Consider the following 13,516-nt stretch of genomic DNA (forward strand, 5'->3'; position numbering starts at 1 on the left):
TGGACCCACTAAGTACTAATTAATTAATTAAGTATTCAAGGTAGAATAAATAGTCCACACTGGGTAGTGTAGGGTTCTTGTTCTTAAATATCACTACATATGGCTGGGAAATATGCTGGTGCTGAACTAAGCAGAGATCTTGAATATCAAGTTAGAAAGTCTGGATTTGATCCAGTAGACAACTGGAAGTCACTAAACATCTCCAAATAGAGAAGGAAAAAAATCAGAGCAATGCTTCAATAATATTAAATTGAGGATTATGTAAAGGCTACAATGGAATTGATGACAGGAAGAAAAGAAATCAGAATGTTTTGGCATTTCTGTGCATTGTAACATAAAGAAAAACTGAAATTCTCCTGACTACTGAAAATTTTTGAGGAAAAATCAATATAAAGTGTATATCATATTACCATACATATATATATTCTCAACAGCTTCAGCTCTGAAACAATCTATAATATCCCCCTCTCTAATCTTTGAATTGTGGTGTTGGTGAAGAATATTGAATATACCAGGGACTGCCAAAAGAATGAACAAATCTGTCTTAGAGGAAGTGAGGCCAGAATGCTCCTGAGAGGCAAGGATGGCGAGACTGCGTCTTACATACTTTGGACATGTTGTCAGGAGGGATCAGTCCCTGGAGAAGGACATCATGCTTGGCAGAGTACAGGGTCAGCGGAGAAGAGGAAGACCCTCAACGAGGTGGACTGACACAGTGGCTGCAACAATGAGCTCAAGCATAACAACGATTGTAAGGGTGGTGCAGGACCGGGCAGTGTTTCGTTCTGTTGTGCATAAGGTCGCTGAGTTGGAACTGACTCGATGGCACCTAACAACAACAACAATCACAAGATTCTACTCTTTTAGAACTTACTTTATCATCTCATCACTCCACCTTTTAAGGCCTCACTTCTTTCTAGCCTCAAGGGCAATAACTAGAATTACTCTTTCACTAGCACCCTCAACATGAATCAGTGCTGAAACCTACCTTCTCTTCTCCTTGACTCAAGATGCTGGAGAAAACCTCACAGCTCTGACATTATTATAAAATAATGGCTTCTAATCTCAGTCACTTATGAACTTCTCAAAAGTAATGAACACTTCTTTAACTAATTTAACATATGATAATATTGAAAATCATCTCTCTTACTGAAATTCTTGAATTTAGAACCGTTGCAGGAGTCCCTGGATAGTATAAATAGTTAAGCATTTGACTACTAGCCAAAAGCTTGGTGGTTCAAACCCATCCAGAGGTGCCTTGGAAGACAGACCTAGCAACCTTCTTCAAAAAAGCCTGCCTTGAAAGCCCTATGGAGCAGTTCTATTCCATACACATGGGGCTGTCATGAGTCAGAATCAATTCAACAGCAACTAAAGAAAATTACACATGACTTGTGGATAAAAACTCTCTTAATCTTACCCTAAAAATGCACTGTGATAGTAAGCATTTTTTAATTCTTAAAAGCAAGGAAAAAAAAAAAAAAACTTTCATCCAAGCTAATTTTAACCTCTTTCACTGTAAAGCACTGGATGCTAAACAGAAGGTTGCTACAGAAATATGTCCATATTTTGATGTAAGATATCCCGTTAGGATAACACAGTTCTGATGAAGAAAAAATAAATAAGCAAAGAGCTACAAATCAGAGAGCTAAAATGTTTCCTTAGGAAAACAAATAAACAGGCCATAAACATCAGTGGACTGAATGATGGCATAAAGTCTTCAAAAATACAACCAAAGTTCTCTCTAGCCTCTGAAAAAAATATTTAACTTAACAAAATGACCTAGTTTTGAAATAAAATATTAGAACATAATACAACGATTACCTATTAATTGGTTTACATTTCTAACAATTATTGCTTCTATTATTTACTCAACATTTAAAACAGAATTAATAAAGCGAGTTCACAGAGTAAGCAGATTCACTGAGTAATGCTTTAAATTTATTTCTCTGCTATTTAAAAGTATTTTTCAAAAACAATATAAAATCTCATTACTACAATTTGGATTTTACAAGTTAGAATTTTACAATAATGTGGATTAAAGCCTTGGATAAAGTTTTGCTTGCACACAGTAGAAATTAACACTTTAATAAATTAAAAATGAAAAGTATCAGTCACTTAACAGAACTATCCTTTTTCAAACAACTCTCCATATTTCAAAGACTCTTTATAATAAAATCATTTAAATATCATAGTCTATATTTTCATAGTCTTTTTTAATAACTCACTACAGCCTCAACTGATTTTATTTATGTAAGTTTTTCCTAATGCGGGGTTCACTGTGAACTTCATGCTAATTTTCAGTAAACACAAAAACAAACAAAAAGAATGATGTTCAGAGTATGATTCACATTGAAGTATGTTAATAAAATTAGGCATGTAATTTCAGTTATAAATAAAAAGTAATTTTCATTTAAATTTTTAAAAAATTCTTTAAAGCAGTGTTTTTAAAGTATTTAAATCACTAACTAGAAGTTTGAGATCTGTGCCACTGAAAATGTAAATATCCATCTGGTTGCTGGAAGAATAACAATTTAAAATTATAAATATTTTCTAACTCTATTGGTTATAAATATTTTCTAACATCCTCAGAGAAAATGTAGCATCTTTAAGAGCTTAATTATAATTTTGATCTTACTGTAATCAATGTGGTCAATCTTGTGACATCTCTGTTGAGAAATCTGCAATAGGAAAACAGAAATAGCAATCAGCTGAATCATACTTGAGTAAGTTATTTCAGAGACTAAAAAGTTTGTTTAGAATTTGTGTCTTCCTTGATGCCATAATGCAGTATTTAAAGTTGTCAGGAAATATAAGTAAGCATAAAATACCTGGAGTTTACCTACAAACCATTATGTATTGATGAATTTGAATTATGGTGCTGGTGAATAATATTGAACATACCATGAACTGCCAAAAGAATGAAGAAATCTGTCTTGGAAGACATACAGCCATATGCTCCTCTTTAGAAGCAAGGATGGCGAGACTAAGTCTCACGTACTTTGGACATATTATCAGGAGAGGCCAGTCCCTGGAGAAAGACATCATACTTGGTAAAGTAAAGGATCAATGGAAAAGATGAAGACCCTCAAATAAGATGTATTGGCACAGTGGGCTCAAACACATGAGGATGGCACAGGACTGGGCAGTGTTTTGTTCTGTTGTACATAGGGTCACTAGGAGTTGGAACTGACTCAACAGCCCCTAACAACAACAACATTCATTACAGTATGGCAAGTTATGTTTTTGTTTATAATCAGCAACACCCTAAGGTTAATATTAACTTCGGCTGGAAGTTTTGTTTTCAAATATGCACTAAGAGAAACACAGTGTATAAAACACTTTACAAACAAGAAACAGGTACTGTTTATAGATACCTTTCTCTCTAGGGATAACAGCTCCGCTTAGAGCCAAAGTGTGAGAAAGTATGTAAGCTACTTAATATAGAAGAAATTGCCTCTTGCTTAATCCTTATGAATAATGACAGAACTATTAAATGCTGAAAATATCACTGGGAGGGATCTAGTCTAAACTATAAACCCAAAGGAAGCTATAAACTCTTTCCTAAATTATATATTGCTTTGAATTCTTATCCCTATAAAACCTAAGCTTTTAAAATTTTTTCATTAAAAAGTCCTAATTTAAGATGAGCTTCTTACATGTTTATGTTAAGATGTTTTAAGGTTCACAATGGACTTTAATGTGTTATTTCTTCAGATCCTTAGAAAAATTCCTTCAAGAAACAAGAAACAGGCATTTCATACATACACTCAGGAAAAAATAGAATTTAGAGAGGTTGCATGAATTATCCAAGCACAGCGGGCTGTTTCCTTGGTTCTTCTTTTACCTCACACCTTCCTTCCATCCAATCTATACTGCCAACTATACTTCCTGATATTTTCCTCAATTCAAACACTTCTTAATACTGCTGTTGCTGTTGTTAGTTGCTATTGAGTCAATTTCAACTCATGGCAACACCATGTGTGCAGAGTAGAACTGTTTCATAGGTTTTCAAGGCTATAAACTTTCAGAAGCAGATTGCCAGGCTAGTGTTCTGAGGTGCCCTGGGTGGGTTCTAACTGTCAACCTTTCAGGTAGCAGATGAATGCTTAACTGTTTGCCACCGAGGGACTTCTTTCTAGTTGAAGATATTTCTCTCTTGTATTATTATCATCTCCCTACTTCTATTCTTAACTCAGTGGCAAATAAATCAGATCCCATTACTACCTTTCTCAAAACTCTCCAGTGACTTTCCTATAGTTTAGAATAAAATCCACAATACTAACCATGACCAATAAGGCCTTCCATCACCTAGTCCCCTGACTTCATCTCTTGATGCTCTCTCTCTCTCTACTACGTTCCAGTCACAATGGTTTTTTTTGTTTTTTTTCATTTCACAAAAATACCAAACTTGTCCTACTTCAGGGCTTTAAAATTACTGTTTCCTCTATGTGGGGCAATAATTGCTCATCTTTAAGGACTGGCTCTCTCAATTCATTCAGGTCTCATAACAAATGCTACCTCTTCAGAGAGGCCTCCTGCTACCATGGGAGACTGTTGTTTAGCTGTAAGCTCCACAAAGGAAGAAACTATCTTGATCACCCGAGCACTACTGTAGTTCTAAAAAAAAAAAAAAACCTTTTGCGTTAGCAGCCACTTTCTTAACCACTGTGCCACCAGGGCTCCAGTATAATACTAAATGATAGTAACTGCTCAGTAAAAATATTTGGTAAATGAATGAACAATTATCGAGTTCCTACTGCATCTAGCACTATGCCCAGAACTTCAGAGGATCCAAAGAGAAAGTATAAAATACAGCCCTTATTCTTACAATAATTACTATCTATTTAAGAAAAATATACCATAACAACTTGGTATACATTATTAACAGCAACAACAACAACAAGCCACTGCAGGAAGAGTCTGGGAAGCTTAAAACAAAAACAAACAAAAGAGAGGTAAAGCAGGAAGTGGTGGTGGGGACATGGGAAGTGGCAAGTCACAGGCATGAGATAATGCCAGTCTGGGATAGCGATGGTGAGGAAATGCACAGGAAATGGAAAACCCAAGGCACATTCTAAATGGAGAAAAAAGAGGACTTTGTTTCAAATTAAGTATCACGAACAAGGATAGCAAAGAATGACAGATTATCTCATTGGTTCTAACTCACCAGGGATGCACCCACAGAACCTTGCAGGGATGGGTGCATTGACTTTTGTTTTGAACAAAAATTAAGCCCAGTGTTACCATGAGGCATTCAAATGGAGATGCTCCCAATCGCATCTAGAAATTGTAATTAATAAGAGAGGGATTGAGATTCATTGATTGACTTCAAAATCAGTCATATAAAGTGGCAAAATATCTACAAATAAGACTCTTGGGAAGCAAGAGAATTGGCATTGTAGTTTTGTTTTATTTTTTTTAAGTTTAAAACGTAGAGAAATGGGAGACCGAAGGCAAAAGAGGAGAGATTTCAGGGAGGAAAAAGTGTTGAGCAGCTTTATGTTATGCATAGGAGGTCAAAGACAATTAAGACTGGAAACATCATCTGTCTAAACAATCCCTCTCCAACCCACCGTATCAAATCAGAGCAAAGGAAGGCTGCACAGATGAACTTTCTATATCCAAAAAACTATATTATGCCTACTATATTGCTCTCAACTTTAGTCAATATGAAAAACAGTCTCGTGACAGTAAAAGTGTCAATACAAAAAGTCTCGTGAAGAAGGCAACTGCACTTTCTATAAAAAATCTGTAATTCAAAAATCTGTAGACACAAACAATATTCGTAACTGAATAAAAAGATTACAGTAAGTGTTCCATTTTATTTTAGATATTTAGAAAAAAATACCAAAAAAAATTAAGAATCTATGGTTAAAAAATGCATACTTAAAGCCTTACAACTTACAGAGTAAAAAACCAGTGATGACATTCCTTCTTTATGGTAGCAATTTTTACACATGACTTACTGGGTACTTGAAATTGCATGAGGAAAAAAAAAATACATGAAATTAAAATGACATTAGAGGTTGAAATCTGACAAATCTTAAACCTTCTTATAAAAATCTTAAGTGGATTTTACAAGCAAAAGGTAATTCTCCAAAATCATCTCAAAACTAGGAAATGTATTCAAATCACACATATAAAAAGTATTGCTATATTTTATAAAAATATAATTCAACTAAATATATCAGTTATGTGCCATTTCTCTATAAGACATCATTTTAGTAAATATGCACAGAGAAAACCTCGACTATAATTTACCCTCAGAAAACACCTACCAATGTTAAACTGTGGAAAAAGAATCTTAAGTCATGACATATAATTCTAGGACTATTTTTCCAGCAATTAGCACATGGTATCTTTTTTTTCCCCTCTTTCTCTGCCACAAAACAGAGAAGGTCTTCCCTTACCATACCCAAATCTTAACCTTCATTTGACAGCTTTACAGAAGTAGGATATTTATCCTACAAAGTAAGGACATTTATTGCCACCTATTTCACTGAAACAAATGAATGGAATGCCTAAACCTAACCCACTGGCGTCGAGTCAATTCCGATCCATACTGACTGTATAGAACAGAGTAGAACTGCCCCATAGGGTTTCCAAGGATCAGCTAGTGGATTCGAACTGCCAGCCTTTTGGTTTAGCAGCCGAGCTCTTAACCACTATGCCACCAGGGTTCCACAGGATGCCTACTATTTGCTTTTTCTCATCTCACTCATCCTAAACATGGAAATATGTGCTGATTAACCCTAAAATTCCTTTAAAATAGTAGTCACTAAAATATTTAATAATTTATTTATATATCAGCTTTATGTTTTCCCCTGCTTTTTTTGGGGGGGGGGGTTGGTGCTCTTTTCGAGGTGTGCTTAGTGTAAAAAACATTTATTTCCAAAATTTACATATGAAATCAAATTTCATGAATCACAATTATTTGCAGTGTGTCAGTCTTGGATTATGGGCTTGGAAATGTTAAGGACCATCTCTATCATTATCTCTCTTTTGTTATTATTTCGTTTTTAGCCATTCTGATAGGTGTATAATAATATGGTTTTTCAAAATTTTATTGTGATAAACTATATATAACATAAAATTTGCCATTTTAAGCATTTTTTAAAGTGTATAATTCAGTGATATTAGTTACATTCACATTGTTGTGCAACAATCACCACTATCAACTTCCAAAAGCTTTACATTACCCCAAACAAAAACTATGTACCCAATGAACAATCATTACCAATTTACCCCTCCCCCAACCCCTGGCAATCTATAATCTTTCTGTATCTATGAATTTGCCTGTTCTACATATTTCATGGAAGTGGAGTCATAAAATATTTGTCCTTTTGTGTCTGGTTTATTTCACTTAGTGTAATGTTTTCAAGGTTCATCCATGTTATAACATATATCAGAACATCCTTCCTTTCTATGACTGAATAATATTCCACTGCATGTATGTAGCACATTTTATCTACTCATCTGTTGGAGGGTGGCGAGTACTTGTAAATAATAAAAATTATATACTGGGGAAACTGATGACCATATGATCTTCAACTAATGGAATACTCTAAACAGTACATGCAATAGAACTTTCTGAAATGATAGAAATGTTCAGTATCTGTGCGGTCCATAGGCAAGTGTGCCTAATGTGCACTGGTAATATGGCTAGCATGACTAAGGAACTTTCATATCTTATTTATTTTAAATTATTTTTAACTTAAATTTAAATAGCTAAATGTACTAGGAGTTACCGTTTTGGATGGTGCAATGATGCATTTCTGAAACCATGCGAGACCAAACTGTAAAATTGTTCTTATAAATATTTGAATTTTTTTTCCCTATTTTTTATAAAATAAAAACTATCCAACTATGTTTGGTAGAATATATGTTCACTTCAGTAAAACTGCTTCAAGTTTGGAGAAGGGAAATTCTTTCATCTTCAAATAACTTTCAAGTTTGTGTTTGAAAAAAACATGTTTATTTTACCATAGAATCCTTAATGTACCATAGTACTTGTAACGGGAAATAGTCTTGGGTTTTGAAGAACTGAGTTTAAAACTTCTTCAGGTTACATCACTATTGCCTGGTATTTAAAAGTTTCAATTTGCTTTACTTTGTTCATCTGGGTAGACGTGCTTTACTTCATTCACTCATGTGCTACTATGACCAAAATCTCAACAGAATTTAGAAAAACAAAATGAAATCTTAATCATTCTGATTCCTGGTAATGTCTTTTGCTGTCAATTATTTTCCTTTTTTTATTAGGTCTTCAGGAACAAAGATGAGCAAAGCTTTAACAGCAAGACAGAGTTTGGACTAAGCACTTAATATGGCACATACGGAAGGATTCTCTTCCCTCAGTCTAAAAACAAAACCAAAAACCAAACCCGTTGCCGTCAAGTTGATTCCGAGTCATAGTAACCCCATGGGACAGAGCTGCTTTAAGTACTAAACAAAACCCAAAGCCAATCCCACTCCTAGGTATATGCCCTAAAGAAATAAGAGCTGCAACACAAATAACACATATGCACACCCGTGTTCACTGCAGCATTATTCACAATAGCAGAAAGATGGGAAGAACCTAAGAACCCATCAACAGATGAAGAGATCAACAAACTGTGGTACACACACACAATGGAATACCATGCATTGATAAAGAATAATGATGAATCCGCAAAACATCTCAAATATGGATGAATTTGGAAGACATTATGCTGAGTGAACTAAGTCAATCGCAAAAGGACAAATATTGTGTGAGACCACTGTTATAAAGAAACAAAAAAAGGTTTACACACAGGGGAAAAAAATATCTTTGATGGTTACCAGGGATGGACAAGGGAAGGAGAGAAAATTGGACACATGTTAACACTGGTAAAGGGAAAAGGAATACACTATAAAAAAAAAAAAAAAACACTATATAGAAGTCAGTAAAACAGGACTACAGCATGGCGGGACCCTGAGAGGAATGCAAGAACAAAGGGCAATAATGGTGATTACTACAGCATAGATAATCCTGAAATGATAGTATTAACAAACACTAATTTATGAATGGATACAAGGCAGAGGTACACCAAGAGTTGTGGGAGGGTGTACAGGAACATACCTACCTGCAGATATAGGTTTGGTGGTAGATATTTCTACATACGTAACTATAGGTGCTGCTTATATATCAATATAGACAATAGAGCCATAGTCAGGGAAACTTCTTACATATAACCAAACACCTTGCAGGATGAAGTTTCTAGGCCCAAAGATGAAGGGCCATAGGCTTGGGGGTCATCTACGTCAACTGGCACAAGAGAGTTATAAAGTTCTGCATCCTACTTGGATAAGTAGCATTTGGGGTCTTAAAAGGTTGCGAGTGGCCATCTAAGATACATCTATTGGTCTTTCCCAGTCTGCAGCAAAGGAGAGTGAAGAAAACCAAAGATTCAAGGGAGCAATTAGCCAAAGGACTAATGGGCCACATGTACCACAGCCTACACCACCCTGAGGCCATAAGATGGTGCCCAACTACCATTACTGACCGCTCTTACTGGGATCACAACAGAAGGTCCTGGACAGAGGAGAGAAATTATAGAACAAAAAATCAAATTCACAAGAAAGACCAGACTGGCTGGTCTGACAAAGACTAGAGGAATCCCCAAGGTTATGGCCTTAAGACTCCCTTCTGAGCCGGAACTGAAGCCATTCCGAGAGACCACCTTTCAGCTAAACGATAGACAGGCCCATAAAATAAAAAATAACACCTGAAAGGAACGTGCTCCTTGAAACAATCAATGTTATGAGATCAAAAGGGTGACATTTGTCCAAAAGCAAAGATGAGAAGGCAGGAAAATACAGAAAATCAGGATGGAAATGGAGAGTGTTGACTCATTGAGGGGAATGAAACCAATGTTATGAAACACTTTACGTTCATATTGTCCGACAGGAAATTAATTTGCTTTGTAAACTTTCACCTAACACACAACATAAATTTTTAAAAAGACAACACTAGAATTTTAAAATTATGAAAAAATAAACCTGAATAAAAAAAAAAATTTTAAAGTCCAATCACTTTAACACTTTAAAAAGGAGTCCAACTTTTTGTCACCCTCCCAAGCCACCACTCTTCAGGAAAAAAACAAATATAAACAGATGTTAACACAGGTACTTCTTATGTTCATAATGATTTTACATTCCCATAAATTACAAAAATTTATCAATTAATAATTTCACTATCTTTACTCAAAAAAATTGTCATTCAACTCAAAATGGATAATAATCTTCATTTGTAACACTTGTCGTTACTATTCTGTTCAATTGAAATTTTTCTAGAAAAGATATAATTCCCAATGGTTGGCTCACAAAAGTTTTAGACAGTGAACAAAAGTCTTATTACATCAAATTTAGCTGGAGCTCAGATGACAACTTAAGTGTTTTGCTGAAAAGAAAAACCTTGCAAACAAAGTGCAACTGGCTAGTATACTTGGTAAATTATTTTTAAAAATTAAGATATACAAGCTGCCTGTTTTCATAAATTTTACCACTCTGTTCTTTCAACACTAATTAGCACTTCTCAAAATCTTTACTCACTTGTTCATATGTTTCCTTTTTAGAGCCATAAATGGGCATTCGGTAGAGGAAGGAGAGGGTAGAACAGCCAATTGGTGTTGAAACATTCCTGAGGTTAATATATACACAACATCCAAATATGAGCCAATCACTTGTGGGAAATAATACAACAGATAGTTTCATTTGAGAAAAAAATCATATGCTGTTTTAGCTGTATTTTTACTTCTCTAAGGATCTACAAGTTCTGTAGGGAATTTATTTCAAATTATAGCAACACACAGGATTTTAGGAATTACTAGAAACTAAGTTAAAGCATTTACTGAATGTAGTTTTGAAAAATTTTAGCTTTTAATATCAAAATTAGAATCCATCTAGTCCTACCAACAAATGCCAAATTGACAGATAATTTGTCATTTATATTAAGGTAGCCTTTAAAAAAACCTCATTGAAGAAGCCAGCAACTAAGGCAAACATAAGCTCATAGCTTTATAAAGTTTTCATGTATCACAGCTAAAAGACTGAAATGATGCTATTCCAAATGTTTAAACTTTAAACCTAAATCAAACCTTGAAAGATCCAATTCAGACTATCGTTGTGAAGACTGGTGAGGAAATTAAGCAATCTAACAAAACACAGGTACAAGAAATACTTGCTTAATTCCAGTAACTAATACTATCAGTAATAACAAATAATAGGTTTCAGATAATTTATATTTTACTATTTGTATCAAAAATACCTTGCTATGAATTTTTAGGGGTATTAACTAATGAGTACTATTTTTTTTCCTAAAAACTCTTAGATTGATTTTATCATAAACAAGAAATGTGGTTTAATGCTCTCATCAAGAGACTACCTAACCCTGGCCCATATTCAGGATTTTGGCACACACTCATTATGTATCTTAGGCAATCTCTTGGTGCTTCGGGTGGCCACACCATAATTATCTACTTCATAGGGATGTTGTGAAGTTTAGCTAATTATGCTTATCAAATTTTTTGAGGTACACAGATGAAAGAAGTATAAGGAATACATACATAATTGCTATATACTTGATGAAAAAAGCTAGTTAAAAACATTTATCAAGTGTGGGAATCAGAATATAAATCACAAACTAAAATTTTTCTTATTCACTAATGATTTGATAAACATCAAATCAATAATTCATTTGTTCATTCATTCAGTAAATATTTATTGACTGCTTTGTATGTGACAGGTACTGTGTTAGGCCTGGGAATATAACAGCGAACAAAGTTTCTGTCTTCCTGAAACTTACATTCATACAGAGGCTTACAAACAACTAAAAAAGAAAGAAAAAATTACATCCTTTTGAAAAGTAAGGGGATGGAAAGTGATGGCAAGGAAGTCTTCTCTGAGAAGATAATTACTCTGAGGCCAGAATGAAGTAAGAAAGAAGAACACTCCAAACAGAGAGAATAGCAAGTGCCAAGGCCCTGAGGTGGGAAAGTTTGATGTTTTCAAAGAATGACAAGAACAAGTGGGGTTAGTGTGCAATAAATTAGAAAAGAGTGGTAGGAGAGCTAGGCAGGAATCATGTAGGGCCTAGAAGTTAACAGTAATTAGTTTGGATGTTATTCCAGGTGTGTTGAAAGCTAGAAGGAAAGAATCAAAATACAGAGACCAGTTAGAGACTAAATCAGGTGATGAGATGACTGTCATAGTAATCACATTGGTGTTGAGAAGTGGTAGGATATTTGGTTGCTGATGGACTCAATAAGAAAAAAAGAAGCATGGTCAAAAATGACTCCATGGTTTTGGTTAGGGCAACCAGGTGAAAAATGTTGCCAATCATTAAGATGGAGAACACTAGGGGGAGGGATAGATTTGGTAGGGACCAGTGGTGAGAGTATTCAGAAATCAAGACTTCGATTTTGGACATGTTAAGGAGCCAAGTGAAGAACTTCAGGAAGGATGACATGATCAACTGTGACAAATGCTGCAGGGAAAACACTTAACATGAATGAGGGCGGAGAAGTGACCAATGGATTTATCAAGATAAATTTCACCGGTGTTCTTGACAAGAATGTTGTCAGTGGAGTGGTGAAGACAAAAGTATGGGGTGGGTAAAGTGGAGAAAGTAAGATGAGGGTATGGACAACCCTTTGAAGGAGTTTTGCTACGAAGGGTTGTAGAGAATTGGTACTGTAGCTGGGGGGATGTGGAGTCTTGAATGCTTTCTTTGTATTAAAATAGGAAACAGTACAGCATGTTTATATGATGATGAGATGATGTAGAGAAGGAAAAAAATGATGGAGAAAATTACAGGAGCAAAATCATGATTACTAGGCATCTAACAAATGTGTAAAACTGCCCATTCTACTGAAAATGCAAATAAATATAAGACATGGTGACTAATTTAAGAAGTATATGGAAACGATATTAAAGTCATGGAGGGGAATACCACATATAGATAATTCAATTAAAAATTCTTTAGAAAGAATATTATTTTATAATAAAGACTGCCATGTTAAAAATATTATGCAAAGCAATGTTAACATATCTCACGATATGACAGCAATGTCCTTCTAAGCAATACAGATGCAGCTGCACAGTATAAAAACAATGCCATGAACAGGTTCATATGATTATGCACGGTGGGATTTAAATAGGATCAACATTAGACAAAAAGTAGAGCCAGCAACTTTAAAAAACATTGCCACTGTACTTTCTTCTTTCCTCCTCTGTACGGACCCATTTTGACTTTCGGTTGTCCAGCATCCCACTATTCTGTAACTCATCACCCTACCCAAAACGGGAAACAATTCAATATCACAATTTACACAAGTCTTCATTATTCCCAGAGTTCTCTTTAGGATGTTTATTATTAACTACTTCCCACCAGGTTCTCTTGCCTCTTTAAAAAAGTTAAAAATGTGATAGTTATGTAGACTATTGTTTAATTTACATATTAGTGTAAATCAATTTAGGTAAGTTACTCAAACAC

General features: G+C 34.8%; 1 protein-coding gene across 4 annotated transcripts in view; it reads right to left on the bottom strand.

The window, feature by feature from the left end:
- BAZ2B (bromodomain adjacent to zinc finger domain 2B) overlaps positions 1 to 13,516 on the bottom strand; it is a 468,630-nt gene that overhangs the window by 262,997 nt on the left and 192,117 nt on the right. For all 4 annotated transcript variants that reach the window (XM_049888762.1, XM_049888761.1, XM_049888760.1 and 1 more), the window contains one exon: positions 2,639 to 2,681. The gene's annotated coding sequence lies outside the window, so the exon portion shown is untranslated. The remainder of the gene's footprint in view (positions 1 to 2,638; positions 2,682 to 13,516) is intronic.

This window comes from Elephas maximus, chromosome 6, assembly GCF_024166365.1.
Source record: "Elephas maximus indicus isolate mEleMax1 chromosome 6, mEleMax1 primary haplotype, whole genome shotgun sequence".
Classification (NCBI taxonomy): Eukaryota; Metazoa; Chordata; class Mammalia; order Proboscidea; family Elephantidae; genus Elephas; species Elephas maximus.